Source organism: Elgaria multicarinata, chromosome 17 (genome assembly GCF_023053635.1).
Source record: "Elgaria multicarinata webbii isolate HBS135686 ecotype San Diego chromosome 17, rElgMul1.1.pri, whole genome shotgun sequence".
NCBI lineage: Eukaryota > Metazoa > Chordata > Lepidosauria > Squamata > Anguidae > Elgaria > Elgaria multicarinata.
Genome location: NC_086187.1, coordinates 16070959 through 16097949, shown reverse-complemented (window position 1 = coordinate 16097949; position 26991 = coordinate 16070959). Strand labels below are relative to the sequence as shown.

At 45.3% G+C, this 26991-nt stretch overlaps 1 protein-coding gene across 1 annotated transcript in view; it reads left to right on the top strand.

Annotated features, from left to right (window-relative positions):
* The window catches only part of SHISA9 (shisa family member 9), a 260887-nt gene that overhangs the window by 205469 nt on the left and 28427 nt on the right, over positions 1-26991 (top strand). The window lies entirely within an intron of this gene.

Sequence of the window (26991 nt, the reverse complement as noted above, 5' to 3'; positions counted from 1 at the left end):
CCCAAACATATACATTTACATGTGAGTTTTTCAAGTGTACACATGTTGTCGAATGCATTTTGGGGGGGGGGGGTCCGTGAATTACGTTGCAAGCTCATAAATGCATGGACTGCAGCTGCAGATTGTGACTGAGTCTGTGTTTGGTCTACAAGATGGGAATCCTGATCAAAAACCCTGATCAAAAATAAATTGAAATCGATTTCTCATGCCTCCCTAGATTTATTCATCTTTCTCATCCAATAATGCTTCCTTTGACTGCTGGTTGCTTTCCATGGCTCCAACAGAGACCTTTCCAATCACCTGCTCCCTGGTCAGTTCTTTTTGGAACCAGAGAGGCTCACGATTGTACCTGGGGCTAAGGGAAGACATGATAGAGGTGTACAAAATTATGAATGGTATGGAGAATGTGGATAGGGAGACATTTTTTTCTCTCTCTCAACATACTAGAACCCAATGGGGTAATCCCATGAAGCTGATGGGTGGGAGATCTAGGATAAATAAAAGGAAGTACTTCTTCACACAGTGCATAGTTAAATTATGGAACTCACTACCACAAGATGTAGTGATGGCCACCAATCTGGATGGCTTTAAAAGGGGGTTGGAGAAATTCCTGGAGGCAAAGGCTATCGATTAGCCCTGATGGTTGTGTGCTATCTCCAGTATTCGAGGCAATAAGCCTGTGTGCACCAGTTGCTGGGGAACATGGACGGGAGGGTGCTGTTGCACCATGTCCTGCTTGTTCATCCCTGGCCGATGGCTGGTTGGCCACTGTGTGAACAGAGTTCTGGACCAGATGGACCCTTGGTCTGATCCAGCATGGTACTTCTTCTGTTCTTATGTGGTCTACCACTAAGCTATGGCCCTAGCTAAAGCCTCATCCAGGTAAGACAGAGATACCATCACTGGGGAGGAGTTGGTTTCTGTATGGTGCATTGAAACATTGTTAAGTGTTAGCCCTAGCAGGGGAGAGGGTGCCATTTAGGTTCCACTTCAGGCAGCAAAGTATCTGAGATCAGCAGTCATCGTACCAACCAAGTGGTGCACCATCAAACCACAGCTTCAGTTGAGGCTTCTTGTCATTTCCATTCTTGAGGAGCTAGTACTAGTGATTGAGTAGGGTCCAGAGTTGGGAGCTCCTTCCATTTGGATTCACAGTATGTCCCCTGATTCTAGTGGTTCCTTGAGTGGAGTATTGTTCTAGAGCAGTGGAGGCTGGTGTCTCCTATGCCAGTGGGGCAATGAATCCTCAGTGTCAATCCCAAAAAGTCTTAACCACTGAGGTTTACGGTGTCTTCTGAACAGGGCCACTCAGAATTCTAAAGGAGCTATCCAAGGTGCTGAACCTATTCTGCCGATAGGGCTCCATGCCTTGGGTTTCAGTGAGAGTCAGGTGGACCTCTAAAGGAGTTGTCCAAGGTGCTGAACCTATTTTGGTACTAGGGCACAGGACCTTGGATAGCTCCTTTAGAGTTCCGACTGGGTGGTTCTGACTGAATGCCAGAGCAGATTCACTGCCCCATGGCACTGGAACCAAAGCCTCCACTGTTCTAGGAGATGGTCTCAGGGATTCCTTCCAAGTGCCTGCTTCATGCCAAGGCCTATGTTAGGATCCTCCTCAACTGAGGAGGTCTCTTCTGATTCCAGTTCTAGGAACGGGCAGGACTTAACACCCAGGCACACTGACCAGGAAATAAGCCCCATTGAATACAGTGGGTTTGAAATTCTAAGTAAATATGCACGGGATTGCATTGTTCATCTCATGTGATTTATCAAAAAGATTTCATTAACTTGGTGGCCTTTGTTTTAATGGTGTGATGGTGAATTGCTTGGGGAGTGGATAACCTAACACGTTGTCTAGTCCATTTTTTTGAGAGCTTATTGCTCTAGTAGAGCTAGATTGTCAGATTATTATTTTTTCAGGCTCTGAAGATTGTCTCACATATGCTTCTTCGATTCATTCCAAGACAGTTCCAGACATCACAGAGAGAGAGAGAGAGAGAGAGAGAGAGAGAGAGAGATTCTGCAAAGGATTTTGACATCTAAGTTGACTCCAAGATTCATGATTGCTTTCTTGCTCTTGTATGTCATTAGAATCAAAACAACTAAATCTTTGGAGGAAAAGTTCAGGATTTTATTTTATTTTTTGGTGTTTGAAGTTACTGTTGTAAGATACAGTTGTGCTCTCTGTATCTGTATTCTGAAAGCCAGCTGGAAGTGTGAGAGGGTAGACCTGTCTCTTGACATCTTCTGTTGCAAAAGTGAACTTTGATCTTTTTCAGTGTGAATAAATGAGGATCTTCATGGTGCAATCCTTTATGTGTCTACTCTGAAATCAACTCCACTGAGATGAATGGGGCTCACACCAGGAAAAGCATTATAGGGTTTTAGCTTTGAACTTCGCCAGTGGAGATCCATTATTATTATTATTATTATGATTATTATTATTATTATTATTTATTTATATAGCACCATCAGTGTACATGGTGCTGTACAGAGTAAAACAGTAAATAGCAAGACCCTGCCGCATAGGCTTACAATCTAATAAAATCATAGTAGAACAATAAGGAGGGGAAGAGAATGCAAACAGGCACAGGGCACAGGCACAGGATCATCCCGGGGTCATCCCTGTTCATGTAAATGACACACAGGATATCCCAGGAGCAGGCAGGGATGATCCCGGGATAAACCTTAGGTCTAGCTAAGGCCTTAGTGCCCTTCAGGTGATTTAGACTTCAAATCCCATCAATCTCAAGCAGAATGGCCAATAGTAAAGGATGCTGTGAGTTTCAGGCCAAAAACATCTGAGGGACACCAGGATGGGGAAGGCCTACTCTGGCCTGCTTGCATTGGCTGCCTGTATGTTTCTGAGCTCAATTCAAGGTGCTGGTTTTAACCTATAAAGCCCTACATGGCTTGGGACCACAATACCTGATGGAACGCCTTTCCTGACATGAACCTACCCAAACACTACGTCCAACATCTAAGGTCCTCTTCCAGGTCCCCACGCCGAGGAAAGCTCAGAGAGTGGCAACAAGAGAGAGGGCCTTCTCTGTGGTGGCCCCCCAACTGTGGAACAATCTCCCTGATGAGGCCCACCTGGCGCCGACATTGTCATCTTTTCGGTGCCAGGTCAATACTTTTCTCTTCTCCCAGGCATTTAGCAATATGTAATGACCATGGGTCTGTTTTTGGACTCATCCTTTGTAAAGTTGTTACAGTGGTTTTAAATGTATGTGCATTTTGCATGTTTTTGTGGTTTTTAATTTTTGTATATTGTTTTAAAGAGTTTTTTTATCTTATGTGAACTGCCCAGAGAGCTTCAGCTATGGGGCAGTATACAAATGCAATAAAATAAGTAAAATAAATAAATAAACCATGACACCACACTGGCTTCCATAACAAGGTATGAAGAACCAGGCTGCATCAGATCAAGGGTCCATCTAGTCCAACCTTCTGTTCAGTTCATGTGGTTGTCAACCAGCTGCCTGTGGCAAGCCCACAACAGGGACATGAGTGCCATGGCCCACAGCTTCCTGCTCATGTTTCCCATAAACTAAAAAAAAGGGGAGGAGAAACCCTACTGTGCAAACGCTAAGGATAGGATCCAAACCTTAAAAGCCTATGAGTGTGACAAATGAAGTCAATGGAAGATTCTACTGTGATATAAAAGACTGCAGAGGCCACCAGTGAGGGAGGAAGCAGCAGCCAGGCTCCTCTCCATCGTGCCTGGGTCCAGCTCCAGCTGAGAGCCCCCTCCCTCCTGCTACCAACTGTCTCTGCAGAGGCCACCAGTGAGGGAGGAAGCAGCAGCCAGGCACCTCTCCATCGTGCCTGGCTCCAGCTCCAGCTGAGAGCTCCCTCCCTCCTGCTACCAACTGTCTCTGCAGAGGCCACCAGTGAGGGAGGAAGCAGCAGCCAGGCACCTCTCCACCGTGCCTGGGTCCAGCTCCAGCTGAGAGCCCCCTCCCTCCTGCTACCAACTGTCTCTGCAGAGGCCACCAGTGAGGGAGGAAGCAGCAGCCAGGCACCTCTCCACCGTGCCTGGGTCCAGCTCCAGCTGAGAGCCCCCACCCTTCTGCTACCAACTGTCTCTGCAGAGGCCACCAGTGAGGGAGGAAGCAGCAGCCAGGCACCTCTCCATCATGCCTGGGTCCAGCTCCAGCTGAGAGCCCCCTCCCTCCTGCTACCAACTGTCTCTGCAGAGGCCACCAGTGAGGGAGGAAGCAGCAGCCAGGCACCTCTCCACCGTGCCTGGGTCCAGCTCCAGCTGAGAGTCCCCTCCCTCCTGCTGTCAACTGTAACTGCTGAACTTTGCAACTAAGATTGTAGTGCCTGAATTTGCTTTCCTTTTCCCCCTCCTCCTCCTCCCTCCCAATCCCCTTTCCTTTTGTGTCATGTCTTTTAGATTGTAAGCCTGTGGGCAGGGACTGTCAAGAAATACTTTTGTAAGCCGCCGTGAGAGCCTTTTTTGGCTGAATGGCGGCATAAAAATCCTTAAATAAATAATAATTAAAAAATGTATATTCTACTAGTATCAACGGTCTATGTGCATCATCTGTTACAACACATGATCAGTGTCTGAACACTTCAATGAAGTGTTAATGATACCCTGATCATGTGTTGTAACAGACGATGCACATAGACCGTTGATACTATTGTAGTAGAATATACATCTTTTATATCACAGTAGAATCTTCCATTGACTTCATTTGTCACACTCATAGGCTTTTAAGGTTTGGATCCTATCCTTAGCCTCATAAACTAAAGTCCGGGGGAGAGGAGGGGAGACCTCGCGTCGTGAATAACGTGAGATCTTGCCCCCGTTTACACGTAAGGTAAACTCCGCTATTGGAGGTAGACATTGTGGCTAGTAGTTGGTTTAGCTTTCTAATGCACTTCTCAATGTGTCTGAAACAACAGAGGCCTTGGGGCCCTTCGATAGTCCTGGTAAACGGGTGTAGGGCGAGCGTCTGAGCAAATGCAAAAGCATTTAGTCCCATGCTCCCTTCAGATCTCAGAGGCTTATATCTCTCTAACGTTCTACTCACTGTATATCGTTAAAATGAACTGAAAGTAACTGCTTTAAATAAGATGCACAGTGAATTGTGGGCATTTGGGTGGGGGTTAGAAGGGGGGAAACCCTCCTCTGAGAGAAGACTAAGTGAGGGACATTTGGAGGACACACCCAAAGGCTTTTGGAAACGAATTGTTCTAATGTGGTGCAGAGGTGGAGCAGGAACACGCTTGTAAAAACAGCCCTGTAGACAATTCTCCCTGCTGAAGGTGTCACTCTTCATTTCCATCTCCTCAAATGCACATCAGTCTGCATGCCCTGTGGTGCAGCACATCTAGCCATACTGTTGAGGTACAGCCAGGATTTGGGTGCCTCTGGGTCCCTTTTACATTCATCTTAGCAAGTGTAATACTCCTCCTCACAACCAGTGCAACCTTTAGGCTTCTGTTGACTCAAAAGCAAAAGGAATACCCAACGTTCTCTTCAAATGCTGCTTGGAGGAACCAATGTCCTCCAAACTCTGAAATTAATATTTCATACCAAATGCCGACGCGTGGTGACATTCATACCCAACAACTTGACTTTTCAAAGCAACACTTGAACAGGTTTTCTTTTTAAGCTCCTGCCTTCACGGAGAGAGAACTGAAATGTAGGAATTTCTGCAAATTTCATTTACGTTCACAAATTAGGTGAACATGCCCCCATTTGGAAAACTGAACATAAACATGAGCAAGAGCGCATGTTTGTCCAAAACATCGACACATTCCTAAGCTTCTGTTTGCATTCAAAAATGAACACTTTACAAAACGTGCATGTTAAAAGGGCAAATTTTTACAAAACTATGTATTTCTGCAGTTTACTCTATGGGGAAGTGCACATTTGGGTGCACCTCCAGTAATTAATCCAACCCCCTTTTAAAGCCATCCAGATTGGTGGCCATCACTACATCCTGTAGTAGTGAGTTCCATAATTTAACTATGTGCTGTGTGAAGAAGTCCTTCCTTTTATTTGTCCTGGATCTCCCACCCATCAGCTTCATGGGATGACCCCGTTGGGTTCTAATATGTTGAGAGAGAGAGAGAAATGTCTCCCTATGCACATTCTCCATAGCATTCATAATTTTGTACACCTCTATATTGTCTCCCCTTAGCCCCAGGTACAATTGGGAGCCTCTCTGGTTCCAAAAGGAACTGACCAGGGAGCAGATGATTGGAAAGGTCTCTGTTGGAGCCGTGGAAAGCAACCGGCAGTCAAAGGAAGCATTACTGGATGAGAAAGATGAATAAATCTAGGGAGGCATGAGAAATCAATTTCAATTTATTTTTTGATCAGGGTTTTTGATCAGGATTCCCATCTTGTAGAACGAACACGGACTCAGTCACAATCTGCAGCTGCAGTCCATGCATTTATGAGCTTGCAACGTAATTCATGGACCGCCAAAAATACATTCGACAACATGCATACACTTGAAAAAAAATCACATGAAAAAGTGTAAAGGATGAACAAGCAGGACATGGTGCAACAGCACCCTCCTGCCCATGTTCCCCAGCAACTGGTGCACACAGGCTTATTGCCTCCAATACTGGAGATAGCAAACAACCATCAGGGCTAATTGATAGCCTTTGTCTCCAGGAATTTATCCAACCCCTTTTTAAAGCCATCCAGATTGGTGGCCATCACTACATCTTGTGGTAGTGAGTTCCATAATTTAACTATGTGCTATGTGAAGAAGCCCTTCCTTTTATTTGTCCTGGATCTCCCACCCATCAGCTTCATGGGATGACCCCATTGGGTTCTAGTATTTTGAGAGAGGGAGAAAAATGTCTCCCTGTCCACATTCTCCATACCATTCATAATTTCGTACACCTCTATTCTGTCTCCCCTTAGCCTCCTCTTTTCCAAGCTAAACAATCCCAGTTGATGTAACATTCCCTCAAAGGGGAGTTGCTCCAGCCTCTTAATCATTTTAGTTGCCCTTTTCTGTGCTTTTTCCAGCTCTATAATGTCCTTTTTTAGGTGTGGTGACCAGAACAGAACTTCTCAATCCATGTAAATGTCCTTCATCTCATTGCATGGCTCACGTTTACATAATGCAAGAGTGCCATGTTTTGCATTTCCTCTGCTTTTTGGCATCAAAAATTGTTCCGGTTGTATGCCTTCACTATGCATTTTATGGAGATACTTACCTTTTAAAAAAGAAATTGTTGAATTTTCAGATTGTTAATGCCACTGATATCATTATACCCCATTAAAATGATTTAGCAAGTCCAAAATTATAACGGGGAGCCAGAGTTTTACAGTAAAAAGGACCCTTTAATCAACTTCTAAGGAATAATCTTGTGACTTTAAACATTACCATTGGTATCTTCCTAATAGCGAAGATACCAATGGTAATGGTATCTGGCTGACCATTCCTTACTTCACCTGTTTTAGCTATAAGAAGAAGATGATTCGCTATTAGGAAGAGATGTCTGTCGCTGTGGAATCTGGCCATTTATGGCATCAATGGATTTTTTATGGCATTTATGGCATTTGCAGGCCAAGTCACAGGGCTCTTCCTGAAATCAAAGAACTCTTTCCATATATATCCAGAAATGTGTGCAAATCACAGGTCACAAACTGTGAGTGCAATTCACACAAATAACAACCAGAATTTGCATAAAGTATATAAATGCAGATCCAGTCAGGCCAGCCTGTGGGGAAATGAGCCAAAATCTGGGGACCAAGCTGATGACAGAACCCTGTGGACGTCCCTCCTATTAAGCAAAGGTCCACGTTAAAGCAGGCAGTTGTGTTCCATCACAAGTATGTTCAGACAAAGCTGTCAGCATAATCTGCAATGCCTGTTAGGTCTGCACTGAATTGACAAGGGCCGTTTGGTTTCTGCTATCCCACAGTGAGACATACTTATTTTGGTGAGAAGAGAATTGAATCATAACCAGTGAGTTTCTGTATTTTTTTTTAGCAAGCTTGATGTGTTGCTATGTGTGTTTATTTTTCTTGCTTCTGTTAATAAGAAGAAGAAGAAGAAGAAGAAGAAGAAGAAGAAGAAGAAGAAGAAGAAGAGTGTCTGAGTCACAATTCACCAGTGTTTGTGAGATAAGCAGTCTGGAAATGTCAACAAGCAGTCCGTGGTTGTATGCCAAGAGTATCCAACAGGAGCCAAATCACGCAACACTGAGTTCAGGAATGCACTAAAGAGTCATCAGTCAACAGTCCGTGGTCGTATGACAAAAGTATACAACAGAAGCCAAGTCAAACAACACTGAATTCAGGAAAACATCAAAGAGTTGTCAGGCCCTTTCCAAGGTCGGGTCACATCCAGGCAAGATCAAGGAACTGGAACGCAAGGAACAAGAACAAAGGCCCAGAAATACAACAATTGCTTCCAGCACCACTTAGAGCTTCTGGCATGCCTTTTATTGGGATGGTGGTGATTAGGAATTGCTGTCAGCTGCATTGGCCTGCAGCTCGGTTCTGCCTGTTCCTGTCAAGGGCCACTCCCTGCAAACTCCCAGGCTCAGCTGTTCCTCCTTCCTGCTCTATTCCAAGTTGAGGCACAACAGTCTGTCTGTCCATCCATCCGTCATCTGCCAGAGCCCTAGCACTAAAGCAATGAAATCTAGAAACTTGAAAATTGACATGCATGCTAAGCTGACCACTTTGGGGGGTTATTTTGTTTTTAGAATAGATTGATTTATTTTAATTCATTTAAAATAAAACCTCTCTATTCGGCCCTGGTTAGGCCTCATCTAGAGTATTGAGTCCAGTTCTGGGCTCCACAATTCAAGAAGGACGCAGACAAGCTGGAGCATGTTCAGAGGAGGGCAACCAGGATGATCAGGGGTCTGGAAACAAAGCCCTATGAAGAGAGACTGAAAGAACTGGGCATATTCTGGAGAAGAGAAGATTGAGGGGAGACATGATAGCACTCTTCAAATACTTAAAAGGTTGTCACACAGAGGAGGGCCAGGATCTCTTCTCGATCCTCCCAGAGTGCAGGGCACGGAATAACGGGCTCAAGTTAAAGGAAGCCAGATTCCAGATGGACATCAGGAAAAACTTCCTGACTGTTAGAGCAGTACGACAATGGAATCAGTTGCCTGGTGAGGTTGTGGGCTCTCCCACACTAGGGGCCTTCAAGAGGCAGCTGGACAAGCATCTGTCAGGGATGCTTTAGGGTGGATTCCTGCATTGAGCAAGGGGTTGGACTTGATGGCCTTGTAGGCCCCTTCCAACTCTGCTATTCTATGATTCTATGAAAAGGGCCCATGTTGTTGAAGCCTGCAGTAACGTCTTTAATCAGTAGGGGCCGACATGCCTAGTGACCAGTCCATAGTTTAGCAGTTAACATAATTTGAACCCGGGGAGATCATGAGGCTGGGGGATAGAGTTGTATGCCTGCCCCTGCTGTAGGGGTGCACTCTGTGGCTTCACTCAGAGTGAAGCACAACTGTGACCACTGTGTCAGTTAGTTTGAAAGCTTTGCTGTATCAAACTAAGGTCTATTTCAGCTAGGGATGTCGTTGCCAACTCGGCTTGCTTTTGCAAGCTGAGCTGCGTGGTTTTGCTGTGTTCCGAGGGCTTTATTTATTTATTTATTTATTACACTTATATACCGCTCCCATAGCCAGGGCTCTCTGGTCGGTTTACAGAAATTCTAAAATTGAGATAAAAACAAGTATACAAAATTTAAAACTCTAAAACACAAAACATACACACATAAAGCATTAAAAACCAATTAAAAACTAAACGTGTGGGTGATTAAGATGTGCCGCCATATGCCTGGGCAAAGAGGAAAGTCTTAACCTGGCGCCGGAAAGATAGCAGCGTTGGTGCCAGGCGAGCCTCGTCAGGGAGATCATTCCAGAGTCTGGGGGCCACCACCAAAAAGGCCCTATCCCTCGTTGCCACACTCCGAGCCTCTCTCGGAGTACGCACCCGGAGGAGGACCTTAGATGTTGAACGTAGTGACTGGGTATATTCACGTTGGGAGAGGCGTTCCGTCAGGTATTGTGGTCCCAAGCCATGTAAGGCTTTATAGGTCAAAACCAGCACCTTGAATTGGGCTCGGAAACATACAGGCAGCCAGTGCAAGCGCACCAGAGCAGGTGTTATATGGTCAAACCTTCTGGTTCCCGAAATCAATCTGGCCGCTGCATTTTGCACGAGCTGCAGCTTCCGAACCAGCTTCAAAGGCAGCCCTACGTAGAGTGCATTGCAGTAATCTAACTTGGAGGTTACCAGAGCATGGACAACTGAAGCCAGGTTATCCCTGTCTAGATAGGGGCGTAGCTGGGCCACCAACCGGAGTTTGTAGAAGGCACTCCGTGCCACTGAGGTCACCTGAGCCTCAAGTGACAATGATGGATCTAAAAGAACCCCCAAGCTACGAACCTGCTCCTTCAGGGTGAGTGCAATCCCATCCAGAACCGGTAGAACACCCCCCATCCTGTCAGCGGAATCACCTAGTAACAGCATCTCAGTCTTGTCTGGATTGAGTCTCAGTTTATTAGCCCTCATCCAGTCCATTGTCGCAGCCAGGCACCGGTTCAACACATCCACAGCCTCTCCTGCTGAAGATGAAAAGGAGAAATAGAGCAGCGTGTCGTCAGCATACTGATGACAGCACACTCCAAAGCTCCAGATGACCACACCCAGCGGCTTCATGTAAATGTTAAACAACACAGGGGACAAAACCGACCCCTGCGGGACCCCATACTTTAGAGTCCACGGGGCCAAGTAATGTTCCCCAAGCACCATCTTCTGTATCCGACCCACCAAATAAGAGCGGAACCACTGCAGAGCAGTACCTCCCACTCCCAGCTCAGCGAGTCGTCCCAGAAGGATACCATGGTCAATGGTATCGAAAGCCGCTGAGAGGCTTTAAGTTGTGTTTGGTTGCTTGTGTGTTTGTTTTGCTCTGGGCTGTAATTTCTGCAAATAGAAACTCGCCCAAATCACGGTGGGAAATGTGGGCAAATCGAGGTTGGAAATTTCGTGATCTGTGCAAACGATGCAATTTACAGTCGTATTTTGTGCGAATTACGCAATCTATGACTGTAGTTTGCACGTGTGTGTTTTTTATGACAAAATACATAATTTATGGAAATTCCGCCAGCCAGCCTGATTTGTGGCCACTGTGCTGGGCCAGCTGGTGGAAGACGGAATGGCGTCTGGGGGGGCCAAGCCGATGAAAGCATGCCATGCTCCATCCCCCAACCAGATTCCTTCGACATCCCTAATTTCAACCCGTATGAAGCTGGGTCTGTTCAGCGGTTTCAAAACAAAATAAAATTCCTTATACAGGGAGGACATATGCAGATGATTCTGTGTGTGAAAGAAAGAGTGTTTAGCAGTTTGGAAGAGGAAGAGCAGAGGGAGCTCTGAGTCAGCTGAGGGCACCTTGGGATTCCGGGGTCTGTCCCTGAAGATCTGATGCGAAGTAGCAGAGCTGTTGCCTTGTAGGGATGCCTGCTGTTTACCTCCACTTCTGCCCTACGACATTACAAAAGCCACCTTAGACATCTCCGGCGCGCTTTCATCCAAAAAGAAATCAAACCCGATTAGCATTGCCTAAGAAGCTTCTCACTTGCTGGGAGAAACCAGGGGAAGGCGGTTGTGTGCAACGAGAGGAACTTACATAACACAGGTCAATGTGAAGTCACCACCCAAGTGTGGGGGATAAAACCAAATGCCCCACGTGGATTTTAGATTTGTCATCAGAAAAGTGTGAAAAAACTAGAGGGATTTGCAATGGGATTTCTATTTCCTTTTTTAAAAAAGTCACTTTATCGCAGCTTTTTTTTCCAACTTGGTGCCCTCTAGAAGTTTTGGGTTACAGTTTCCATCATTTAAGAACATCAGAAGAGCCCTGCTGGATTAGACCAAGGTCCATCTAGTCCAGTGTTCTGTTCACACAGTGGCCAACCAGCTGCCCATGGGAAGCCCAAAAGTGCAACAGTATTTCTGACCATTGGCCATGCTGGCTGGGGATGATGGAAGTTGAAATCCAAAACATCTGGAGAGCACCAGGTTGGGAAAGGCTGCTTCATGCTCTACCTATCATTGGGAATTATTTATTTATTCATTCACTCATTTATTTTCTTTCTAAACCACCCAATCACTGAGGCTCTCTGGGCAGTTGACAACAATTCACAAAAAGATATAAGCTACAACATTATACAATAAAGCATAGTCTAAAAAAAATGTAACATATGTCATTTAAAACAATTTAAATAGTTAAAAACAATTTCCGGAAATAATTTCAATGAGACCTGTTCAAGACAGTTGAATAGCTGCCCCCTCATATGACATGAAATGCCTGGGAGTAGAAGGCAATCTTAACCTGACACAAAAAGGATGACAATGTGGGTCCCAGGCAGGCTCATTCGAAGTCAGGGGGCCACCACGGATAAGGCCCTTGTGGCCACCTTCCAAGCCTCCCTCAAAGTAGAAAGGCCTCAGGTATTGATCATTGTGTTTGGGTAGCTTTTCGCAGAGCATTCCATCATGCATTGCAGTCCTGGGCCCTGTAAGGGAGGGGCAGGTCTATCCATTGCTGAAAGCATTTTAGCAGAAACTGGATGGCCATCCTTCCGGGCTGCCAGAGATCCATCCTGCATTCCAGCACCTCCACTGAGTCAGAGGGTGGTCTAAATGACTTCCAGGGACCCTTCCAACCATAATTCTATGAATCTGATTTCTATTTACGTTGTTCTCTTGCACTGAGAACACAGTGCAGCTAACCTAGGTGAAGATGAATACCTTTCAGGTGTTGCTGCAATTAGTATCTGAGCCAAATGTCCTCGTATTATGTAAATACAGAAAACAGCATCGTTTGAGGTGGCAAGAGAACCACAGGTGACAGATTACCTTTCCCTTCCTTTCATCCATCAAGTCAGACTAGCATGGTAGTTAACATATTTTACCATAATATTAAAGACAGTTTAGCATTAAGAAACCATGAAATTTAAAAACCGCAAAAAACTAGAAACAAAATTTCCTCTGAGGTATTAATTAGGGAAATTTCGCTTTATGCTCATAAACCCTTTATGTTTTCCCGACCAAGGGGGTCATTTTCATAAATAATTTGAAATGTTTGCAGTTCTTATTGCAAAGAACAGGAACTTTAAAGGCCTGAAGGGAAAGGAGGGGGGGACACACGATGAAAGGCAAACCAGCCATTGCACTACCTATAGCTCCCTACCTGAACACTGCCGCTGTTTAAAAACGAAGAATACAGACAGAAATTTGGGCAGCTGCATTTTCCCCCACTGTTGTTGTCTTTTAAAATTTGTATGATGTGTTATTACCATATTTCTTCAATTCTAAGATGCACTTTTTCCCCCATATAAACATCTCTAAAAATGGGGCGTGTCTTAGGGTGTGTCTTAGGGTGTTTTTTTCTATTGGTGGTACTGAAATTAGTGTGTGTCTTACAATCGATGGTGTCTTACAGTCAAAGAAATACGGTATTACATTTATATCCTGTGTTTTCCCCTCTTACAAGGAACCCAAGGTGGCTTACATGGTCATCCTCCATTTTGATTGATTGATTGATTACATTTATATCCCGGCTTCTTTCCTCCAAGGAACCCAAGGCGGCATACATAATCCTCATCCTCCTCTCCATGTTATCCTCACAACAACAACCCTGTGAGGTAGGTTGGGCTGAGAGGCTGTGACTGGCCCAAAGTCACCCAGTGAGCTTCCCTGGCTGAACGGGGACTAGAACCCAGATCTCCCGACTCCCAGTCCAACACTACACCACACAGGATTGTATACGCCGCCTTGGGTTCCTTGGAGGAAAAAAGGCAGGATATAAATGCAATAATAAATAAAATAAATACAATGCAAGGCTCAGTTTGCCATTTTAGAGGTGGAGGTAGATTTTGAAAGGCAATGACACCTTATAGGGCAGTTACATTTGATGGGGTATAATTTACTCAAACTTCAGCACAGTTGTCTTCAAGCATCTGACTTGTAATCAAAACAGGTTGGTCACTACTTAGGCCATAGCTAGACCTAAGGTTTATCCCAGGATTGTCCTGGGGTCAAACCTGTTCATCTGAGTGCCACACAGGGCATCCAGTGGTCAGGCAGGGATGAACCCGGGATGATCCTGGGATAAACCTTAGGTCTAGCTATGGCCTTAGCCTCAACTGGAAATTGAAAATACTGTGAAATGTTAAGCAAGGGTTTTCCCCTCCCCTCTCTTTTGTGATATAATTACTTCTCTGAAGCTTAATAATACATCTCCTAATCCTTTGCTGCATCATTTATTACACTAACAGCAAATATTCTTGTGTATCATTACAGCAGGTCCGCAAATGAAAAGTTGTACATTAACGTAGAAACACACAGACGAAAAGGAACCTAATGAAGTTGAATGAGTCAGTAATGATTTTTTAAAAACAGGAGGCAGGATGCTCACCATGCCGGCAATGCTCTCTTCTCCGACTAAATTATCAGAGTAAGAAACCTAAGTTACAAGCAGAGAAGGAAATTAAAACTAGGGGTACTTGAGGAATTCCGTCTTTGCAGATTCCGATGTAAACTCACATGATCCACACCGCCCACCACAAATGCATGCATTCTTCTCCCATTGACTAAAGTGTACTCACCTACATCTTTTCAAATGTACTGTACACGTGCTGTCGAAAGCATGTAATTATTTATTTATTTATTTATTTATTTATTTATTGCACTTATATACCTCTCCCATAGCCAGGGCTCTCTGGGCGGTTTACAGAAATTCTAAAATTAAGATTAAAATGAGTATACAAAATTTAAAATTCCAAAACACAGAACATACACACATAAAGCATTAAAAACCGTTAAAAAACTGAACATGTGGGTGATTAAGATGTGCCGCCATATGCCTGGGCAAAAAGGAAAGTCTTAACCTGGCACCGGAAAGATAATAATAATAATAATAATAATAATAATAATAATAATAATAATAATAATAATAATTTAATTCTTACCCAATTCTCCATTTGAAGGGGGGAGGGCCTATTATTATTATTATTATTATTATTATTATTATTATTATTATTATTTATATAGCGCCATCAATGTACATGATGCTGTACAGAGTAAAACAATAAAATAGCAAAACCCTGCCGCATAGGCTTACATTCTAATAAAATCATAATAAAACAATAAGAAGGGGAAGAGAATGCACCAAACAGGCACAGGGTAGAGTAAAACTAACAGTATAAAAGTCAGAACAAAATCAAGTTTTAAAGCTTTAGGAAAAAGAAAAGTTTTTAGCTGAGCTTTAAAAGCTGCGATTGAACTTGTGGATCTCAGATGTTCTGGAAGAGCGTTCCAGGCGTAAGGGGCAGCAGAAGAAAATGGACGAAGCCGAGCAAGGGAAGTAGAGACCCTTGGGCAGGCGAGAAACATTGCACCAGAGGAGCGAAGAGCACGAGCGGGGCAATAGTGTGAGAGGAGAGAGGAGAGATAGGAAGGAGCTAGACAGCGAAAAGCTTTGTAGGTCAACAGGAGAAGTTTATATTGGATTCTGAAGTGAATCGGAAGCCAATGAATCAGAAATGTACAGAATTTGACCACAGATAGCATTTGAGCCCATGTTTAGTCCAGGAGGTACGAACTGGGCAAATCCTGACCAAAAATTAGCTGAAACAAGCTTAAGGCAATTCTGAGACAGGCAACCATGGATTTCCTTCCATAGAACAGAGTTCCTCCTGGAGACAGAGGCCCTTTCTACACCATGGTTTTCCCCCGGATCATCTGTGGATCATCCCTGTGTGTCCAAATGATGTACAGGGGATCCCAGGAGCAGGCAGGGATGATCCCTTCATTTTCCCGGGATAACCGAGACCTCAGTTTTCCTGGTTTTACCCGCGGTCCCATGACGATCCCGAGGACCGCGGGAGGTGTGGGTGCCCATCCTGGCTTCTTCCCTCCTCCCCATGAGTAGCAGAGAGCAGCAGAGGGAAGGAGACAGGCTGGGGGGAGTCCAGGGACATTGAGGGGAGCAGGGTCGAGGCTTTTTTAAAGAAAAAAAATACTTACCTTTTCACTGGGGTGAAAGTGCACTCCTGGGTCCTGTTTTTTTTTTAAAAAAAAAATGGTGGGCATGACAAGTGCGACATCTCTCTTCACTTATTTATTTATTTATTTATTTATTACATTTTTATACCGCCCAATAGCCAAAGCTGTCTGGGCGGTTCACAAAAATTAAAAATATGAAAAGCACAACAAAACTACCAACAGTCTAAAAACGCAAATACAAAATACAATACAAAAAGCACAACCAGGATAAAACCACACAGCAGAAGTTGATATAGATTAAAATACGGAATTAAAACCGCAAAGTTTTAATTCCAGGATGTTGCACGGCCGTTTGGATGCAGGGTGATGATCCCGGAAGCCAGAAATCCCGGAATTGTCTCCCCTGGGTCCCTCTACACACTTAGGTATAGAAAGGACTAAGAAACAAAGTGAACCTTCTCTTTGCCCAGTCTCTAGCTAATATCCCAAAACAGGAATAGAAGAGTTTTTCTGGTCTTGTGCTAGAAAAACATAATCTGACTGATTTGAGACCTTTTGTCAAACATATGCCCTCGTTATGTAAGGGGAACGTCAGAAAGGTCAACATTGTGTTGAATTATTCACCACTTTGAAGTTCTGGCTACCCAAACGTTGCTACAACACCACCCTGGAAAAATTTGCAATGCAAACTATGCTTGGAAAACCAAACGATTCCCTTCCCTCCCTGCCACAACCCACAAAAAGAAAAAAGAATATCTTTTCCCCCATTGCTTTCCTGATCATGTCATTGGGGCTGTTCACACATCACGCTAACCTATACTCAGTGGTTGAATGTGGGTTGTTGTTGAACCATGGGTTAGTGTTTTGTCTGAACCCAGGACATTTCCACAAGGGTGGCTTGTCAGCAACAAACCATGGATTCTCAAGATGGCTGGTTTGAGGGGGAAATAACCCATGTTGTTTATTCGTTCAGTCGCTTCCGACTCTTCGTGACTTCATGGACCAGCCCACGCCAGAGCTTTCTGTTGGCCGTCACCACCCCTTAACAGTGGAAAATGCCAAACAACACAACTTGTGAAAAGCACAACTTGTAAAAAGTGTTGGGAGCATGCAATACAAAATCCAGAGCTCTTTTCTACGGCACGGTGAGGGTGTATCAATCCTTGAAGAAAATTTCTCCGTAAGCTTGGAATTCCCCAACCTGGCACCTTACAGATGTGTTGGACTACAGCATCCATCACGCCCAGCCAGCCCAGCCAGTGGCCTCACTGTTTGGGGATAATGGAGCTTTGTTCCAATACAGTTCGAAGTTATCAGGTTGGGGAAAGCTGCTGTTTAGCGAGAAGCAATGCTTAATGTTATGCCCCAAAAAGGCGATGCATTTAGATGAACACATTCCAAATACGATTACGACTAATCCATATGTCTGCTTTTCTTCATTCATCACCAGAAAGGTCAGGTCCTCTCCCCAGCCTCTAGCCAATGGGACAGAAGCATAGTTAAAAATTACAAAACTGCCCTTTGCGCCTCGCCTTTGTTGACAACCGGATGGCTTCCAAAGGGCATTCGTTCCTCCGTGGGAATAACAAGTAATGCAAAATGGATGCAGGAAAGTCTTGACAGCCCTGGTCGTCGAATCGCAGAGGCGAGAGGTGGAAGATATCTATTAGATGATTGGGTTTTGTCTGTGCTGGAAGACTTCCTAATGGGCAATTAGGTTCCTATTTCTCTGCCTTCTGTGTAAATTTTGCCCCATCTGAAGGATGAAAGATGCTGCCAGCGGTTCGGGTTAATGCAATCACATATACCCAGTGGGATACTTGCTCTTTTTATTTATGCTTGAGGGCAGTATCTCAAGTGAATCTTATTTGTGCAAGACTGTACACCGCACGAGGATGAAGAAGGGTGAATTTCTCAACTTCTTATGCTCCTTCCTCACATAAGGAGCCAGTGTGGTCTAGTGGCTAAAGTGTCGGACTGGGAATTGGGAGATCTGGGTTCCAGATGGAAACCCACTGGGTGGCTTTGGGCCAGTCACAGACTCTCAGCCCAAACCACCTCACAGGGTTGTTGTTGTGAGGACAGTGGGGGGGCATTGGGGGGCATTGGCAGCAAAAAGAGAAAAAACTTAGGAAAAAAGAAAGAAACCATGCTATTTATATATTTATTTATTACATTTACTACTTTTATATCCCACCTATTTTCCTCCAAGGAACCCAATGTGGAGCACATAATCACTAGGGATGTGCTCTGCTTCTAATCGGACCGTAGAAGCAGGAGCGGAGCGGGGGGCTTCGCCTGCCCTTAAGGCGGAGGCGAAGAGGATTGGGGGGCCGGTGGAGCGTGGCGAAGAAGATCGAGGTGAAGGTGGATCCTTCGCCTCGATCCGGAGCTCCGCCGGAAAGGTAAGTGGGGTTTACCGGGCCCTGCCGCTGTCCCCCCGCCCTCCTCTCCCTTACCTGCCTCCATCCGCGGTCCGTCAGCATCTTCAATTGAGCCAGCGGTTCCACCAGAATGGAGTGGGGGCGGGGCGGAGCATTCTGAATTTCAGTTGAAATCCCCAAGCACAGTCTGCTTCACCGAATAAAGAGCTCCTTTCCTAAGAGAGCTTTGTAACTGTTACTCAAGGCTCAGGAACTGCAGGCATTTCCTCTTTTTGCAATATTGATCAATGTTCGTGTTTCTTAGAGTACGGGCCAATCGCAGCAAAACAGCATGGTGCGTTGAGGTGCCAAGCAAAGGCCGTGGTTATATGGTGGAGAACGAAGTTGTGAGGCTGACTAACTTTCCTAGGGATGTTGCAGACACCCAACTGGATCCAGGAGTCCAATGGACGACCCCACGTCCGCCCCCTCCTGGACGCAGTCAAGCACCCCCAGTGCATTCACAGCTCCACAGATCGAGCCCCTGTGTGGCCTGAGGAGCACTTGGCAGCCGTCTGCCCTCATCCGGAGACCTTCATTGTGCATCACAATGGAGGCTCCCAAAATTACGTAACTTCCCCGTTTTGTAAACGGCAGCTGTAAAGGCCACATTTACGCAAAGGGGGAAATGTGCAATTTCCAGAGCCTCCAGTGTGCACAACAGCACCTTTTGCAGAGTGGCCAGACGCAAAAAAGAAGGCAGGGCTCCTGCAGCTTTAACTGTTGTGACGAAGAGAGGGATTTTCACCAGGTGCTGCAGGCATACAAATGTCCGCTGTTGAAATTCGCTTTTCAATACAACTGTTAAAGATACAGAAGCCCAGTCCTCCTTTCCTGTGGTCACCCTAATTCTAACTCCCACTCCCCCCCCCCTACTTACCATTGCTTGTAATAAAAAGAATTGGCCAAAAACAAAGCAAACTCTGAACCAACCATTCAAGATTATACATATAAACAACAAAATAAACTATCATTTCGTTGCAGCCCTCCTCTTGCCATAGAAGCCTGCCTCCCTCTAGATCAGCCTTCCTCAACCTGGAATGCTCCCGGGCATTCTGGGAGTTGTAGTCCAACACATCTGGAGCATCCCAGGTTGAGGAAGGCTGCTCTAGAAGATCAGCTGTAGAGTCCCTGTTGCATATCCGGCCAATATCTGAGGTCTGGCTGGTGGGAATGTACAATAAGGTATTGTCTGGAATGTTCTGCTTCAAGGATGTCCATTTAGCTCCCTCTTTCAATTCATTCTGGGCAAGCCTAAAATAAATTCCATTTTAGTAGACCTTTAGCCCAGGAGATCCATAGGGACGAACAGGCAACCTGGACTCTCAGGCATCTTTTGCTCTGCCTCCTGCTGATTGATGGGTTTGGATGTTTCGCTACCTTTGGGAAAGCACATGCAAAAGTCCACCACAATTGACATAACTTTCACTGGCATGTAACTTTTGGCATATCGTTCTAAGTTCAGTATACTATCAATCAGCAGAACACACACGCACACGCACAAAAGATTGCTACGCAGCAGAGGCTGAAGAGAGATCAGCAATGTATAAAAAGTTTGTTTGTTTGTTAAACAGTAGTGTATATCTGGTAACTTTTGAATTTTGGAATAACGAATTTGCATAGAATTCCGAGAAGTAAGAAAAACCAGCCTGTAAGTCTGTGGAATTCATAGGAATCCTTAAAAAAAACTCAATCCACTGTAGAGTGCTTGGATTAGATTCATAGAAATCCGAATTCATGCGAATCCATTGCAGCGTCTTCCACCATTCCTAGAGATCCATGAATGTGAATCTCGATAGTTTTCTTTATCAGTGTCCATGCTGGTTTTATGCTATATTATTTTGTGATTCCTGCGTTTTAGCTACTTCTATTATTTCGTCTCGTGCTGTAAGGATGTCAGAGGAATCTATGAAGCTCACCAAGGTTTGGTCAGCTTAGCAACCTCTTCCCCCACGACTATGGCTTGCTTTCCCGTGAGCTGGCCTGATCTCTTAGATCCAGATTTTGGGAAGAAACCCTTGGCTTGGCTCGCAGGAATCCATTTCTGATGGATTCAGAAATCCATCAGCAGTAATCCTTCCTGATCAAAAAATAAATAAAATGCTGGATTTCCTGGCAACAGACATCTCTAGTGTTCTGTTGGCTTGTTTTTCTTTTGCTTTTGTTTGCTTTTTTGCTGAAAATGGTTGTAGAAAGTAGAGGGAGTCAAATAAATTAGCCAAAACTTTAGCAGAGATGCCACATGATATTGCTACAAATAGGGCAGCCCGTTTACTAACAGGGACTGGCCGGCGAGATCACATTATGCCAGTCCTTTTACAACTTCATTGACTGCCAGTCCAGGTCCGGGCCCAATTCAAAGTGCTGGTATTGACATTTAAAGCCCTAAACGGTTTGAGGCCAGGTTATTTGAAGGAACGCCTCCTCCCATATGTACCTGCCCGGACCTTAAGATCATCTACAGGGGCCCTTCTCCGTGAGCCCCTGCCAAAGGAAGTGAGGCAGGTGGCTACTAGGAGGAGGGCTTTCTCTGCTGTGGTACCCCGGTTGTGGAATGAGCTCCCCAGAGAGGTCCGCCTGGCACCTACACTGTACTCCTTTCGTCGCCAGCTAAAGACCTTTTTATTCTCCCAGTATTTTAACACTTAATTTTAACTAAAATTTAAATTTTACTGTTCTAACTTTGTATTTTAATCTTATATCAATTTTGCTGCATGGTAGCCTGGTTGTGCTTTTTATACTGTATTTTGTATTTGTGTTTTTAACCTGTTGATTGTTTTATTACGGTTTAAATTTTTGTGAACCGCCCAGAGAGTTTCGGCTATAGGGCGGTATAAAAATGTAATAAATAAATAAATAAATACAATTATTTTTTTACAAGCGGATTCACCTTTTTACCTGTTGACGAAGCGATGGAAAAACACATAAGACTGAACAGTCGGAACCAAACCTTAAATTCAGGGGTAGGAGGACCACCTTCTCCCAAAGTAAAATATAAAAGAGAAGGAGAAATAAATATGTGTCTCGGAAAGGCTGAACATCCAGAAATGGGGTTTTCCGTAAGAGCAGGAAATAAGAAGAAAGAGAGCAGTGAAACATAGCTGTCTTTTTGAGTCTAGACTAAAACTGAGCACAAGAGGAAATTCTCTGCTTGGTTTTTCTTCCCTCCCTTATACAGCTTGTTTCCTGTGCTTATGTTCTCTGTTTTCCTACTTTCCTGTTGACTTTTGCACCTCTGAATGCTGGAAAAGAAAAACACATTACCAAAAGGAAGCAAATCTCTGCCAGAAGCAAAGGAGTGTGACTAAGACGGGAGAGGATTTGCAAAAGGACCTGCCTCGTGCAAAAGCTCTGGAAATTCCAACGGACCTCCATGCATGTGACCGGCAGCTTGATGGCTCGGTGGATGGGTGGCTTCATCAGGATGCGAATGGGTTTAATGACAGAAGGGATTACCAGAAATCTTGTCCAAGATGCTGGGGTCAGGAAACCCAAGCCATGTGGGATGGCCGAGAGTATTTTTGGAGGATCAGGCTTGGGCAGCTGGCTAGGTAGTAGGCACGTGCAAATTGACGTAGTTGTAGAATGGGACAATTTGGGGTGAGTTAAGCTGCGCCAAAAATCAGGGGATGATGGGATTGCCTTGAGTCTGGGTGTCCATGTGGACACATGGATAAGCTGTCATGGTGCCAAGTTTGAGGTTTCTAACATGCAAATTGACGGAGCTATCCCAAGGGGTGTGAATGGGGTGCCCGATTTTCAAAAATTCCCCAAAAATCAGGGGATGATGGGATTGCCTTGAAACTTGGCGTGCGTGTGTATACCCCCATGAGGTGTCATGGTGCCCAACATGAGGTTTCTAACTTGAACAGAAAAAAAGTTATATAATTTTTTAGCTTTCAATGCAACCCTATGGGGGGGGAAACGGAGCTCCGATCCGGATCCGGAGCTCCGAGCAGAGCGGAGTGGAGCGGAAGTGGGCGGAGCGGGGCGGGGCAAAGTGGCCCGCTCCGAAAATCGCAGATCTGCAAGTGAAGCGGAGCGTGGGGTCCGTGCACACCCCTACTAGGTAGGGCCATAGCATGACTTAAAGCTTCATCCCACATACCTGCTTCCCTCGGATTATCCCCGTAGCGCTAAGCTTTCGCGGTTGTTGTTTTTGCTACTGGGCAACAGCGATCCTTTGCATACCAAGAAGTGAGTTTAAGGGGGGAAATGTAAAAAATCATAAAAAATGAATGGATTACCCAATTCAATTCAAATTTGGTATGCTTAAAGCTCTCCCTAATATCTATTACTGTGCCAATTTTGGTGTCTTTATCTTTAAAGCTTACACAGATGTAAGCATTTCTTTAAAATCCTGCGCCGTAGCGGCGGCTCGGAAGATACGCTCAAAATGCACGGGCTAAATACGGCGAATCTTTTGGCTTTATTGCACAATTAAGGCAGGATGCATGGGAGTACTTCCCAATCAAAGCAGACTATGAACTGGAAAACTTCTGAGTCCTTTGCATGCAATTTGCAGTGATTGCACAGTATAACGCTGGTGTGATAAAGCTCTTAGATCCCAGGCAGGTAAAACAGAAACATGTCCTTTAGCGTCTCTTGCTGAAAGCAGACTGGACATAATGGAGGTGGGGACCAAAGAAAGAAAGATGGAGAAGGAAGTATTTGGGTACTTCAGACTACGCTATTCCCTCCCCCCCCCCATAAGCTAACAAGGTAATTGAAACACTTTCCAAAAGGGTAGCCAGCCATCTTAGTCTTTAGGCCTTCTGTATACGGCACTCACCATCTGGAAAACCCTCCCGTACGATGTTCAGGAGGCAGAAAATGAGATGACTTTTTTCAACGCCTCCGGAAAACCCACTTGTTCACCCAGGCTTTCCCTGGACTGTAAGAAAATTAATTCTGCAGCTCCATTTTCCTGCTCCTTGATTTCCTTCTTTCACTGTACTTGGAAACATTTTCAATGCCATGTTTTAATGCCGTGTATTAATGCTGTGTTTTTAATATTGTATTTTTGATATTGTGAACCACTGAGAGATTTTATTAGTACACAAAAATGTTCTGCGATACGTTTCACCGATTTTCCCCTGTAATTTCTGTTGGTACATACCTTTTAGCATATTTCTCTACTTCTACCACAAGATGTAGTGATGGCCAGCAATCTGGATGGCTTCAAAAGGGGGTTGGATAATTTCCTGGAGGCAAAGGCTATCAATGGTTACTAGCCCTGATGGTTGTGTCTTTTCTCCAGTATTCGAGGCAGTAAGCCTGCATGCGCCAGTTGCTGGGGAACATGGGCAGGAGGGTGCTGTTGCACCATGTACTGCTTATTCATCCCTGGCCGATGGCTGGTTGGCCACTATGTGAACAGAGTGCTGAACTAGATGGACCCTTGGTCTGATCCAGCAGGGCTCTTCTTATGTTCTTATGTTCTTGTGCCTGGAATTGGGGACATTTAAAAAGAAAGAAGAAAGTTTTCACAGTCCATTCATTCCCCCCTCCTTTCTACTTTCATGTACTGGAATGTACATGGTTCATTACTGTCCTTTTGCTAGTAACATAGACTCACTACAAAAGGCCTTTCCTGCAGCCCAGAATAGAAGTGGGTCATCATCACATCCCTGCCTGGATGTGATCCTTTTTGAGCTCAGAAAAGCTCCAGAGAAAGATGGCCTTAAAATAACACCGCTGGCGTATCTTGTCTGCCTTTGAGCCCGAAGACCAAAGGGTAGAAGCAGAGTTGGAACTGAGATGTTAGAAAACGCCCTTCCCCCGTGTCATGTGCATGTGACCATAGGAAGGCAGTTGAGGGCGGGGAAAATGAGTGAAGTGCCCTGTCCCCATGGATGGGTGACATGGTGGCACCACTTGTGGTGGGAGGGGCAGTAAAGCCATTATTAGGTGGCTGCACCCACCCCAACGCTCCTTCTCATTTGAGGCTCCCTCCCTGTATGCAGTGTGGGTTCATTTGGTCACCCTTTGGGGGGGGGGCAAGTAGGAAATTTTGGCCTATTGTCTGATTGGCTGGGGCTATGGGTTTTTTCGCCTACTTCCCACTATAAGTCGGGCGACAGTGTCTTAAGGAAAATTGTATTTGGCAACAGGATAATTCGGTCACAATTATTTAGGCTGTTAGGGGTGGGCACGATTAGAGGGAAGGGATGGTGAGCATTCTGTGGCACCATTGTGGTGACAGGTGATGCCTGAATCCTTCCACTAAGGGCCGTGCAGCTCTAGTGGGAAGATACAGCTTACCTGTGAGTCCAACTCAACTCACTCCACCCGGTGTTGTGCAACCCAGAGGGGGCGAAGTGACACGGGAAGGCCTAACCGGCCTGGGGTTGGCGATTGTCTGATGCCGCTGATCAGACATAGACGGTTTTCACCTGATATAATGCCTAGCACAGATGCTGACATAAAATAGATTTATCAGAGAGCGGCACCTGAACATACGGAACATTGCTAGTCATCATTAGGGGGAGTTGGAGCATATGTGAACATTATTGTGCGTCCTTTCATCTCAGGGGTGTTGAACTTGTTTCAGTCAGTGTTGGAGAAGCTTAAGGGAAGGACGTTCCAGTGGTGGGAGGAGCTCAATGCAGAAAGGGGTGGAGTCAGAGGCAAAAGGAATGGATCCAGGATACTAAAGCTACAAAAACTTAAAGCTCTTGCTCCCGTTAGTTAAGACTTAGGTGGAGCATTTCAACCTTTGAGAATGAGGGGGGAAATGTGTAAAATCTAGGAAACCCGCAAATGATGAGTGTTCATGGGAAAGGGGGGTTGGAACAGCAGAAGGGGGCATGAACTTCTGGGAGGGATGGCGTGAGCGTCCAACTGGGTCTGCGAGAGCAGTGAACCCCCCTGCATCCAGCCCTCGCGAACCCAATTGGATGCGTTCGGTGCAAGTGCGTACCCACACCTGAGCACTCACAAGCCACCTGCAGGTGCATGGGCATGGTTCTGCTTTGTCTTCCAGCCCTTTCCCCTGCTGCGTTAATGGTGGCCACCATGAACACAATGGGGGAATTGCGCGCATTCCGGAGGCTCCAGAAAGAGAGCATTTCCCCCTCCCCCTGCTGCGTTAATGGTGATTTCGGCCACCCCTAACTTCTGCAGCACCCCAAAAGTCTCAACTGGGAACTCAAGAGAGGCTAGATCTGACCGGCAGTCCAGAGTTCAATACCCCTGGCCTGTATCTTTAAAGGTCAGTATAGAAAGGAGTTGTTTCAGCAGACTTTTGCAATTAGATTTTTATTAGAAGAAGAAGAAGCTTAATGGCACTACCTTTTCCACCCATGTATCTTCATTTGCTTATGTTTGCAAGGGGCTTTTACCATGGGATGCAAAAAAGGTATGACTTTGGCTTTCCCCCTTGACCCTACCACTGAAATCACTGTTTTTGTTTTGCTAGGTTTCCTCTCTCATTGGTTTCTTCTCTCTGCACATTTAGTAATAGATGCCGTTTCCTGCTTCATTTTCTGCTTCTCCCAGCTCCCTACAAGGCTCCTTCCTTGTCTCACTGACTTAACTTCTCTTGCCAAAGGAAGTGTGAAACCCTTTTTTTTTCCCCATTTGGTGGCAAAAGCTTCAGATGCTCCCATTGAGACCGAGAGAAACTTGGCAGAATTCAACCACCATGACAAAGCAACAGTTTGCTCTTTCTCTGGCAAACTCGTAGTGAGGAATTTACAGGTCGGGGTTAAAGAGGAATGACATCTTCACACAGTGCATAGTTGAACTATGGAATTCACTGCCACAAGACGTAGTGATGGCCACCAGTTTGGATGGCTTCAAAAGGGGGTTGGATAAATTCCTGGAGGAGAAGGCTATCAATGGCTACTAGTCCTGATGGCTATGTACTACTTTCAATAGCAGAGGCAGTAAGCCTGTATACACCAGTTGCTAGGGAACATGGGTGAGAGGGTGTTGTTGCACCATGTCCTGCTTGTGGGTCCCTGGTCAACAGATGGTTGGCCACTGTTTCAACAGATTGATGGACTAGATGAACCCTTGGTCTGATCCAGCATGGCTCTTCTTATGTTCTTGTGATGTTCTCGTATGTTCTTATAGAGAGAAAGTGTTGTGCAGCAGTTCAAGTGCTGGGCTAGCCCCAGATTTAACTCCCCACACAACTAGAAAACTCACTGGCCTTGGGCAAGCCACCACCTCTTAGCCTCATCCAGGAATGTCCATCACATGGAGGGCTGGCATAGAGAAGAAGACAAGAAGTTGTTTTTTGCTGTCCCAGAGACCAGGTCTAGCTCTAGTGAGCTTTACAGGAGGCTACATTTTGGTTGAATATTAGGAGAAATGGTAAAAGAAGTTCGATAATCAGAGGCAGTATGCCTACGTACACCAATTGTTGGGGAACATGGGCAGAAGGGGGCAGCTGCACTCATGTCCTGCTTGGTGGGTTTCCTGTGGGCAGCTGGTTGGCCATTGTGTGAACAGAAGGCTGGACTAGATGGACCCTAGTTCTGATCCAGCATCAGGGCTCTTCCCATGTTCTTGTGATAGAGC